Source organism: Gigantopelta aegis, chromosome 10 (genome assembly GCF_016097555.1).
Source record: "Gigantopelta aegis isolate Gae_Host chromosome 10, Gae_host_genome, whole genome shotgun sequence".
Taxonomy (NCBI): domain Eukaryota; kingdom Metazoa; phylum Mollusca; class Gastropoda; order Neomphalida; family Peltospiridae; genus Gigantopelta; species Gigantopelta aegis.
Genome location: NC_054708.1, coordinates 17,113,091 through 17,125,708, shown reverse-complemented (window position 1 = coordinate 17,125,708; position 12,618 = coordinate 17,113,091).

The following is a 12,618-nucleotide window of genomic DNA, read 5'->3' as shown; positions in this document are numbered from 1 at the left end:
TGGTTAAACTAAAGTCTATGATGTTTAAACGGGGAATTATCTTCTAAAATAAACCTTAGCTTCACTCGATAACCGTTACTTCTCACGAGTACGTGCGTTTTTAGAAATATGAAAAATGTATTTCGTGGTATTACAAATACTAGAATGACCAAAAATACTTTGGATGTACGAAAATGGATATTCCAAACAGTAAAATGTAACTTCTAATTTAAATTACCAAGAGCGGCTCTTATAGTTAAAATGCGTAATGTTTAAAAATTAACGTCTGTCACTTTACGTTTTTTTTTAGCGTGCAATCCAAAAATGAAATTTCATTTACTAGTTCATCTTATATGCATAAATGTTCAACGGTAAACCTTTGAGTTTAAAACAATGGAGAGTAGAGGATAACAAAACACTTTACACACTTCGCTACCGCAACCCAACAACAGCATGGTGAAAATGCCTCCTCCACCTGAATAAAGCCTCACTTGTCAGCGTGTATTTGCTTATCTAATGGAATTAGTTGAAACTTTAGAATTCATGCATTATGTATTCTAAATTATTATTATTATTATTATTATTATTATTATATTTTGCGGTTTTGACTCGACAGCCTTATGAACATCGGTCGCCACAATTTCTCTCTCTCTCTCTCTCTCTCTCTCTCTCTCTCTCTCTCTCTCTCTCTCTCTCTCTCTCTCTCTCTCTCTCTCTCTCTCTCTCTCTCTCTCTCTCTCTCTCTCTCTCTCTCTCTCACACACACACACACACACACACACACACAGAGACATTTTGTCCATTTACATTTTGACAGCTGACATTTTGTCCGTGGACATTCTATCTGCCCACCGTTCAGGACAGTGGTTAATTATTAGTACTGGCCTCGGTGGTGTCGTGGTTAAGCCATCGGACATAAGGCTGGTAGGTATTGGGTTCGCAGCCCGGTTCCGGTTCCTACCCAGAGCGAATTTTAACGACTCATTGGGTAAATTTAAGACCACTACACCCTCTTCTGTGTCACTAACCACTAACAACTAACCCACTGTCACGGACAGACAGCCCAGATAACTGAGGTGTGTACCCAGGACAATGTGCATGAACCTTAATTGGATATAAGTATGAAAATAAGTTGAAATGAAATGAAAATAATCATTAGTTGTTCGTGCTTTAGACGAAACACGTTTGGGTAGTCGCGGCGAACAGGGGCTATGCCCCCCCCCCCCCCCGCACACACACACACACACGCGCGCGCACGCACGCACGCACGCACGCACGCACGCACGCACGCGCACACACACACACACACACACACACACACTTTTACCTGGAAACACCGTGTTTTAACACCTGAAATTCAAATTTTTCTCTTGAAAGCATGCCTTCAAACACCGTAAAAGGTTTGGGTCCTCAAATACATGTATTTTCATCCTCCACCCCCCTCCCCCCCCCCCCCCCCCCCCCCCCCCCAGTCAAACTGACAGTACTCTCGCCCCCACCCCACACACTTTCACATATACTTCGCAGGCTCTGTAGTGATCTTACAAGTTAAAACTGTATAACTTACTCTGGGTGGGAGCCAGTACCTATCAACCCTAAAGGCGACGACATAAAGTGTCATGGAAATACTTAATGGATTCACTGCAACGAAACTGATGTAGCATGATTTCCTATGAGTGAACAAAAAAAAGAAGAAGCCAAAATCTACAGGTGAATTATGTATGATGAGCCAAGTTCTTTCGCTTCATCATGTGCTTACTTCATGTTTGATGAACATCTGTAGCGAATATTGAAACACGTGATCAGAATCCACAATCGCCGTGTTTATCTCTTCCTGCAGATGTTTTTGTTTTGGGGCTGTCGGTCAACAAAACATTTATGAAGAGAAATCATCATTAAAAATCATGTACAGCGCTCGCCTGATGCGCGATCGATCTAGGATCGATTCCCGTCGGTGGGTCCACTGGGCTATTTCTCGTTCCAGCCATTGCTCTATAACTGGTGTAATAAAGGCCGTGGTATGTACTATCCTGTCTATGGGATGGTGCATATAAAAGATCCCTTGCTGCTAATCGAAAAAAGTAACCCATGAAGTGGCAATGTCCGACGCCATATAACTGTAAATAAAATAAAACATTTCCTTCCTTCATTAAAACATCAAAGCATTAATCACTGAATTGTGTGGGTTGTTGACTATCTTGCCGTTTGTAAGGCTTAATGAGGAATCGTTGGAAAATGGTGGAGCCACTGTTACAAAACGGGATGATTTCTTTCTTATAAGGTGCAGTGCACACAATCAAATCAGATCTCATAGAGGACAATCTTAATGTGCTACATAAAACCGTTCAATCAAAATATGTATTATAGATATAAATACAATATAGCACCTGGGCGTTAAAATGAATCCATTTATTATTAGGACTTAAATTAAAATTTCAGAATTATTCGTTAAGTAATCAGTTTTGTCCCGAGTCAGGTCTCCGATCTTATCGGAGGTCGGACTCGGGATGGGCGTGTTCGAAACCCTAGTTGTATATGAGAACGTAAAACTAGTTAGCTACCTGCCTAATGGAAGTTTAAATTGTTTGTTTCGGAAATAACAGGAAGCGTCCTTGACTGCTCTGGTTTCACACTAACAGTATTATGTAATTGTTCCATGCACATGTTTCAAGCACGGCTGTACCCGGTTCGTTGATGGCCAGATAAACAACACTTTGTGAAAACAAGTCCTGTCACATATCTCGTCAAACGCACGGCAGTACTGATTGCAGTATTTAACGTTGCGGTCAGTTCACCCGGCGGTATGCTGTTTTGTGTGTTAAACTGAAATAACCTGTTTCAAATAGAGTTGGCAAATACTGTGACATCTATAACAGTTATAAATAGGAACTTATGATGCTAGATTTTTCCTGTGGACAGAGGAGTCGGCCGAGGCCGGAACCTGTGCCCAAGACAGGCGTGCGCTAGAACAGCTTGCTCTGAATGTGCACGTTAAACAATCAGTCCAGTCCAACCAGATTTTTGTTTAAACTGCTGCTCATTTAACTGTTCCACAACAGATTTGCATGTGTAGGCCCAACAGGCTGATAGGTACTGGGTTCGGATCCCAGTCGAGGCATGGGTTTTTTAATCCAGATACCGACTCCAAACCATGAGTGAGTGTTCCGCAAGGCTCAGTGGGTAGGTGTAAACCACTTGCACCGACCAGTGATCCATAACTGGTTCAACAAAGGCCATGTTTTGTGCTATCCTGCCTGTGGGAAGCGCAAATAAAAGATCCCTTGCTGCCTGTCGTAAAAGAGTAGCCTATGTGGTGACTGCGGGTTTCCTCTCAAAATCTGTGTGGTCCTTAACCATATGTCTGACGCCATATAACCGTGGATAAAATGTATTGAGTGCGTTGTTAAATAAAACATTAAGAAAACACAAAAAAGAGTGTAGGCCCACTGTAATGTACTTATTAGTTAATAATATTCCAGACACATGTGATGCCTAATGTAATTAATATATATATATATATATATATATATATATATATATATATATATATATATATATATATATATATATTACATTAGGCATCACAATAGTACAGTGCAGTACGGGTTGGAACGGGAATAAAGACAATCTAATCCATTAAATTAAATCGATTCTATTTCGTAATTTAGGAAGTAGCGAATGGCGATCGCCGTTCCTCGTGGGTTATATAATGAAGTGTGCGGTTAAATGGAAAGAACGGGTCCAATCAAGGACTGTACAGAAACCGGGGTGTACGTTTTGATTAAACTCGATAATCAAGACCAGCGTTCACGAGAAAAACACGATTACCTCTTCCTACTCTTTTTGGTGCAAATTGTTTGTGCGATCAAAGTCCTGCGCGGTGTAAGCCGAAATCTGCGTGTTATAGATAGGAGGTTTCATATGGAAATAGGCTAATGAAGTTCATAACACCGTTATAAAATAGCATTCAATAATAAACCACCTACATGTATCTATAAAGTGCATTTCAGAATGTTTGTGTCATGTCCAGTTTTCAAATAGCAGCCATTGTAAGGATAGACAGACATTCAGATAGATACATGTAGACAGATAGATGGGCAGATAGATAGACATTCAGAGATAGGCAGATTGATAGACAGCCAGGCATAAATGGACATTCAGAGAGATAGGAAAATAGACAAACATAGATAGACATTCAGAGAGAAAGGCAGATGGATGGACATAAACATTCGGTGATAGGCAGATAGTTGGACATAGATAGACATTCAGAGAGATACGAAAATAGACAGACATAGATAGTCATTCAGAGAGATAGGCAAATAGACAGACATAGATAGACACTCACAAAGATAAACAAATAGACAGACACATATATACATTCAGAGATAGGCAGATAGATAGACAGACAGACAGACACAGAAATACATTAAAAGAGATAGTCAAATAGATAGACATTGAGAGATAGGCAGATAGACAGACATTCAGAGAGCTAGACATATAGACAGATATAGATAGACATTCAGAAAGATAGACAAATAGACAGACATAGAAATATTAAAAGAGATAGACAAATAGGCATACATAGAGACATTAAGAGAGATAGGCAGATAGACAGACATAGATAGACATTCAGAAAGATAGGCAGATAGACAGACATAACAACATTAACAGAGATAGGTAGGCAGATAGACAGACATAGAGACATTAAGAGAGATAGGCAAATAGACATAGAGACATTAAGAGAGATAGGCAGATAGACAGACATAGATATACATTCAGAGAGATAGGCAGATAGACATGCATAGGTAGACATTCAGAGATAGACAGGTAGATGGACATAGACAGACATTCAGAAAAGGCAGATAGACAGAAAGAGAGACATTCAGAGAGACAGACAGATAAACAGACATAGAGAAATGCTATTTGTGAGAACCGTTTAAACATTTAGGTCTCACTACACAGATCACTTCCGGGCGAGAGTTCATTCATCACGGTTCACTATAGTTTCTAATTGTGACACAAGTTATGGTTCTCATATTCACTTCTAGGAAATGGTGAAGAATTAAAACAATATGTATGTTTAATGGTAAGCCTTCTGGCTGTATTTTGCCCATGCTATTTTGTAATATTGTGCATTGACGTTTTGGGACATGGGTGTATAGCGTAAGAGACAGCCGGAGTGAGTCGGTTAGTGAACCACCTTTTCGGACCGGTATTACAGCCAGATACGGTCATATAGCAAACAACTGAGACGGAAATGTTCTCAATTTTGGAGTGAAAATAAATGCTTATATAATGTATGTTCGCAATGGTGTATGTTGTTAGTGCCAACGAGAACCCGTTCTATTGGCAATCTTCGTTTGAAGTTGGGCAATTTAACATGAGTTTCAATGGCAGATGACATCTGTGTAGTGAGGCCTTAAGTCAGATGTTTAAAATTCTGAGAACCATAACAACCACTGAACATGTAATGACCAATTATCCAAAAATAATAATTAACATCAACAATACAACATAATTATATTATACTGACAACAAAGAGACCAGACCGACCCCGCCCACCCATGGACAGAGTTATGTATGTACGTATATAGATCACCGCTCACTCGTGTGGGTGTATACTAAAATTAATACATGAGCGTATGTATGTGTGTGCTATACGATTGTAGTTTATGAAACGGATATTAGTTATTCCCCGGGCAAGGTAAAGTTTCGTTCATATTGGTTATCCGAAAACGGACGTGCGTAAACACGTAGAAAATAGTGTTTTCATAATTAAAGAGACACGTTAAGACACCGAGGTTGTCACTTTCACCACATTTGGTGGGGAGGGGGAATGTTGTCAGTCGTGGTGTCTCAGTTACGCGTGGAATCTTTGTAGTACCACGTGTGTTGTGTGACATACACAGGGTCGTAGCTAGGATTTTTTGTTTGGGGGTAACTGAGTAGTTAATAGTCTAGAACTCCTTTTCTTTAAGGTTCTATAATGCTTTCCGAATTTTTTCTGGTGGGGGGTGGGGGGGGGGGTGCCCCCTTGCCCCCCTGCTAGCTACGGCCCTGATACAGCTATGTTTGGTTTAAACAATGTGGGTACTAAGCCATTAATTTGACAGGGGAGAAACCAGAAACTGAAGCAGATGATACTAACAAGTCAGCAGACTACAAATCATAAGCTTCTACAGAAGTGTTCGCGAGGTTTTCTAAAATGCCATGTACATCAATACTTTAAATCAAATTTGGTACGTAAACGGAAGAATGAGATATGAAGGGGAAAAAAATGGAAACCTAAAACTTGAGACAACAACGGTCACTTGACGAAATGAAGATCTTCGAAATTGCCAGCGGGTGTCGGACGCTTATGGAATTTCGCCTATTGTTTTAATATTTATGATTATCTGTCTTCTAGAAATAGACCAGAGTCGCAGATAAGTCCTAAAGCATTTAGCTGTATGCACCAGACGGCCCATCCTCCCGCTAATAGATTTACAAAATCATTATTTGGGCTGCAACTACAATTAAAATAGATTTTTTGTTTTGCAACCTGGTGTTACAATGGAACAACAAAATGATGAAGAAGTTATTTCTTGCAAAAAGTTTTAGTCAGACAGGGGCGTATCTAATCGAGCTCAAGAGAGCAGTTACCCTCCCCTCTCCCGTAAAACCCCCCATAAAAACCATCAGATCAAGAGAATACTTACCCTACCCCCAGGGACCCCCCAAAATAATTAATAAAACACAAAATACACACACCAGAAGAAAAAAAACCAAAACAAAAAACCAAAACAACAACCACTAAACATAAAAGACCGTGTCCTTTTAGTTTCTAAGTACCGTGTTTTCTAGCTGGAGTCTTGACTATGGAAAACTGCATATAAAGATCCTTGCTGCCAAGAAAAACTAGCGGGTTTCCTCTAAAAACTACGTATTAGAATTACCAAATGTTTGACGGCCAATCACTGACGATTTGTTAACCAATGTGCTCCAGTGGTGTCGTTAAAAAACACTTTACCGTGAGGATATCCTAAATTATTGACACTTGTTATTGTATTACTCTTAGTTGGTTTAGGTTATCTACTGATCAGCCAGACCGGCCTCGGTGGCGTCGTGGTTAAGCCATCGGACGTAAGGCTGGTAGGTACAGGATTCGCAGCCATGGTACCGTCTCCCACCCAGAGCGAGTTTTAAAGACTCAGTGGGTAGGTGTAAGGCCACTCAACTCTCTTCTCTTTCACTAACCACTAACAATTAACAAATAACCGACTGTCCTGGACAGACAGGCCAAATAGCTGAGGTGTGTGTGCCCAGGACAGCGTGCTTGAACCTTAATTAGATATAAGAACGAAATTAAGTTGAAATGAATGATTAGCCAGGATAAAAAAAAATAATCTAACAAAGCAAACACAAAGTCATCTCAGATTCATTCAAAAGTCCTACACATTAAAAAAAGTTAAAACTTAAAGCAAACACAATCACAAATGACGTCAATCTGCACAGAAAATCCAAAGAGAAAATGTATAGAAAGATGATTTTAATCGAAAACAATGTCAGCTGACTTCGTAAAATGACCAATAAGAGGCATGGAAGATAATAGACAATAAGCATGCTTGATTGGTTAGTAGTGACGTGAACTAACTGGTATGATACACACGGAAGACACTAATTAATATTTCACCATACGCCAATATGGTGCTGTCACTGTCTTATAACAGGGTGAAAAATAACAATACATCATGCAAGGTTTGTTCAGTGTTTGTTTAACTTGATGACAATGCATTGTATTAACTTTGTTTTGCAAGTGTTTATACATAACACAATTATTTTGTCCTCACGTAAACATGAAAGAAGGAAATGTTTTATTTAACGACGCACTCAACACATTGTAATTACGGTTATATGGTGTCGGACATACTATGTGGTTAAGGACCACACAGATATTGAGAGAGGAAACCCGCTGTCGCCACTTCATGGGCTACTCATTTCAATTAGCAGCAAGGGATATTTTATATGCACCATACAACATACAGGATAGTACATACGACGGCCTTTGTTACTCCAGTTGTGGAACACTGACTGGAACGAGAAATAGCCTGATGTGCAGTCGGTGTGGGATCGATCCCCGTCGATGGGCCCATTGGGTTATTTCTAGTCCCAGCCAGTGCATCACAACTGGTACATCAAAGGCCGTGGTATGTGCTATCCTGTCTATGGGTTAGTGCATAAAAAGATCCCTTGCTGCTAATCGAAAAGAGTAGCCCATGAAGTGGCAACAGCGGGTTTCCTGCCTCAATATCTGTGTGGTCCTTAACCATATGTCCGACGACATATAACCGTAAATAAAATGAGTTGAGTGCGTCTTTAAATAAAACATTTTCTTCCATCCTTTATTTTTATCGCCATTGCTAGTTAATGTTGATAGGGTTTACAGTAAATATATTGATGCATGTGTCCATGTCTGTGTAAACCTACTTGAGAGGAAAAGAAAACCATATAGTAATGCTTTATTAAAAAAAATTACGGCTACGCCACACGATAAGAGTGCATCGTATAAGAATAGCCACGAGAATAACCGATTGTATAGTAGCCTATGAAATCGTAATGTCTGTCTTGTCAATCTGCTATTCTCGAACGAGGCACTCGTAATGTGTGTCGTCGCCATTAGCAAAGATTAAAATGTGTTTACAATTCAAATATAGAATTTGGTAGGGTTAGAGATATTTAAAAAAACCCACAGAGCATTTATAGTTTGTAATTCAATGAAACAAGACGAATTGCACTTTATACTGCAATTCTACATGTATACTGATTTAAGAACAACATATTACAGCGTTCTGTTACAGACGTAGTGTTTTTAAGCTAATCCAACTTTCAGTACTTAAAATATTAAAGAGCTCAATAACCGTGAACAATATTTAATTCGGGCAAATAATTTAAGAAATAATTTAATTTACTAAAGTTTTAAACTGTACATATGTATTTGTATTGTGTATTTGTCAGTCTTTGAAAGTGATTCCCCACCATTAAACTGTACAACGATCTGTTGAATATAGGCCTACTGTATCAGCTATGCTGATAAGTAAGATTGCTGATGAGTTGTAAAACATGAGACACTTAAACAATTAAATTGAACGCACGCGCGGGCGCGTGTTTGTGCGTTTGTGTGTATGTGTTGTGAGTGTGTGTGTGTGTGTGTGTGTGTGTGTGTGTACGCATGTGTATTTGTGTGTGTATTTGTGTGTGTATTTGTGTGTTTATGTGTTGTGAGTGTGTGCGATTGTGTATGTATGTGTTTATGCGTGTATGTGTGTGTGTGTGTGTGTGTGTGTGCGTGTATCTGTGTGTGTGTGTGTGTGTGTGTGTGTGTGTGTGTTTGTATGTATGTGTATTTGTGCGAATATTTCTGTGTGTGCGTGTGTATTTGTGTGTGCAAGATAGAGACTTATTTCTGCGCATGTTAAAAACAAATCTATGCTCAGTTTCAAAATCCACATACATGAACAAGCTTGATTGCCACAGGTCACGAACTCAGAAGACTAACGAATTTAGAATAGTCCACAATACCATTATAGTCGTCTCTCCGTCGAGCATGCCATGGCAGTGGAAATCACATTACTACTGATAAGCATGGGCACTGTCTAAATTAATACCAGTTATCCGTTATTCATTCTAATGTACTTATATTCATGCTTGTATCCAGTTAAGGTTCAATCACGCTGTCCTGAGTGGCGAGACGTAGCCCGGTGGTAAAGTGTTCGCTTGATGCGCGGTCAGTCTAGGATCGATCCCCGTCCGTGGGCCCATTGGGCTATTTCTCGTTATAGCCAGTGAACCACGACTGTTACATCAAAGGCCGTGGTATGTTATTCTGTCTGTGGGATAGTGCATATAAAAGATCCCATATAAGATGTAGCGGGTTTCCTCTCTAAGACTATATGTCAAAATTACCAAATGTTTCACATCCAATAGCCGATGATGATTAATAAATCAATGTGCTCCAGTGGTGTCGTTAAACAAAACAAACTTTACGCTGTCCTGAGCATATATCTCAGCTATCTGTGCTATTTGTTCAGTGGATTAGAGGTTAGTTGCTTGTGGTTAGTGAGAGAAAAATTGGCGTAGTGGCTTTTCGCATATCCTTCATTAAACTCGGTGGGAGCCGGTACCGGGATGAGAGCCCAGTACCCAGGGCCGTAGCTAGGGTTTTATGTTTGGGAGGGGGGGGGGGGGGGGGGCAACTGAGTAGTTAATAGTCTAAAACTCCTTAAACAGTTAACAAGAGAATTTTGTTTAAGTTTCTATAATGCTTTCCGGATTTTTTTCTGGTACCTACCAGTCTTGTGTCCGATTGCTTAACCACTACACGGCGGAGGCCGGTATATCCGTCTTCCTACAGATCAGTTAAAAAGATATTAAGTTATCTACATTGTTAATTCCTATAGGGTGTATACTACCAAATGAAATCCCATAGACGACAATAGTAACATATGTGGCTAAAACTCCTACCTGCAACGTATCAACCGACATAAACGCCACGGATATAAATACTACCACCCCTTACACTTAAAGTGAATCAGAAAAAAATGGGGGTCAAGCTGCTCGTTTCTGAGATAACGGGTAGCGTCTATGACTACCCTAGTTTCGCACAAAATTCGAGTACTTTATTTTACAGGTACCCCATACATGTTTCAAGCACAAGGCTACTTGACACATTGGTACTAGATGAAATAAAATTGCACTTTTTTTTTTACCCAGATGAAACTATTATTTTTTACAACCAACACACTCACATTTATAACCAATCACAGGACTTGTGGTGTTCACTTCTCTATCAAAAGTTCGGTACACCTCGAACTTTGACCCAGCCGGAAGTTATTTGGTTTAGTACTACCTATAACCATACAAATATCGAATTATTCTGCAGCTGTTGGCTTAAAACCATGCCTTTACATTTCATTTCAACTTATTTTCGTGTTTACATCCAATTAAGGTTCAAACACGTTGTCTTGGTAACACATCTCAGCTATCTGGGTTGTCTGTCCAGAACAGTGGGTTAATTGTTAGTGGTTAGTGGGTAGTGAGAGAGAAGAGGGTGTAGTGATTTTACACCTACCCATTCAGTCGTTAAATCTCGCTTTGGATGGGAGCTGGTACCGGGCTGAGAACCCTGTACCTACCAGCCTTATCTCCGGTGGCTTAACTTCGGCACCACCGAGCTTTCTAATTAAAACTATTTCAACTCAGTATAAGTAAACTATGACAAGCCGAATCATGGGTATTATGTGAAAATGATGATATGATTAATAAGCAGTAGTTCCAATTCTCCCTCATGAGGTTTGATTGGATTTTAGTGACACCGCTGAAGAAGTACTCTGATTTACAACTCATTATGAGAGATAGAGAGAGAGAGAGAGAGAGAGAGAGAGAGAGAGAGAGAGAGAGAGAGAGAGAGAGAGAGAGAGAGAGAGAGAGAGAGAGAGAGAGAGAGATTGATTAAAAAAAAAACACAGAAAAGTTCACTCCGACACTACTACTGCGACGTAAAGCAAGTAGCTTAATGTTATTAACTTCATAATTATGATATTTTTTAATAGCTTGTATATCTGCAAGATTACACGATAGGGTAATTTACCGTGAAATATATATCACGTGAATATGAGAATGATTAACCAGGTGGCTTTGGTCATAGTTACTTTGCAGGTTGTTTTTCCCCTTCTGTTTTGTATTAAGAATTATTACCAGGATTTTTGTACCAGAGGTCAACGAAGGTCAAATATAGAGTTTCCTCATTAAAACGTAAATATGTTATTTATTCGTAGCACGTTATTCATTTGTCTCACATTCCGGGATGAACATAGTTTACATGCACCCATTCTGCGTGCCATATCAAACTGCTCACGTACTCTTCAGCTGCGATTTCTAGCTAATATATTATATCTTAAGGTGAACTGACACATGTAGGTTATAGTTTTAATGTTTACATTAAAAAACCAAAACATAGCCAGAATAGTTGTAACGAAGGTTGTTATTTTAGTTTCGTTGTTCGGTGGTATCCGCTAACAGTAACACTGTTGTGTTTGGTATGTAAATCCCAGCCTGTTATTAAGTCCATGCATATAAGATGTTTAAAAACAAAAGTATTTTTTGCAAGTTCTAATAAAATTAAACTATTAAGATAGTTGAATAAAAGTTATAAAATTGGATATAAAATATAGTTTATTAATATTCTTTTCGAAATTTCGTACACATAAAGAAATGTTTTATTTAACGACGCACTCAACACATTTTATTTACGGTTATATAGCGTCAGACATATGGTTAAGGACCACACAGATTTTGAGAGGAAACCCGCAGTCGCCACTACATGGGCTACTCTTTCCGATTAGCAGCAAGGGATCTTTTATTTGCGCTTCCCACAGGCAGGATAGCACAAACCATGACCTTTGTTGAACCAGTTATGGATCACTGGTCGGTGCAAGTGGTTTACACCTACCCACTGAGCCTTGCGGAGCACTCACTCAGAGTTTGGAGTCGGTATCTGGATTACAAACCCCATGCCTCGACTGGGATCCGAACCCAGTACCTACCAGCCTGTAGACCGATGGTCTAACCACGACGCCACCGAGGCCGGTTCGTACACATAAA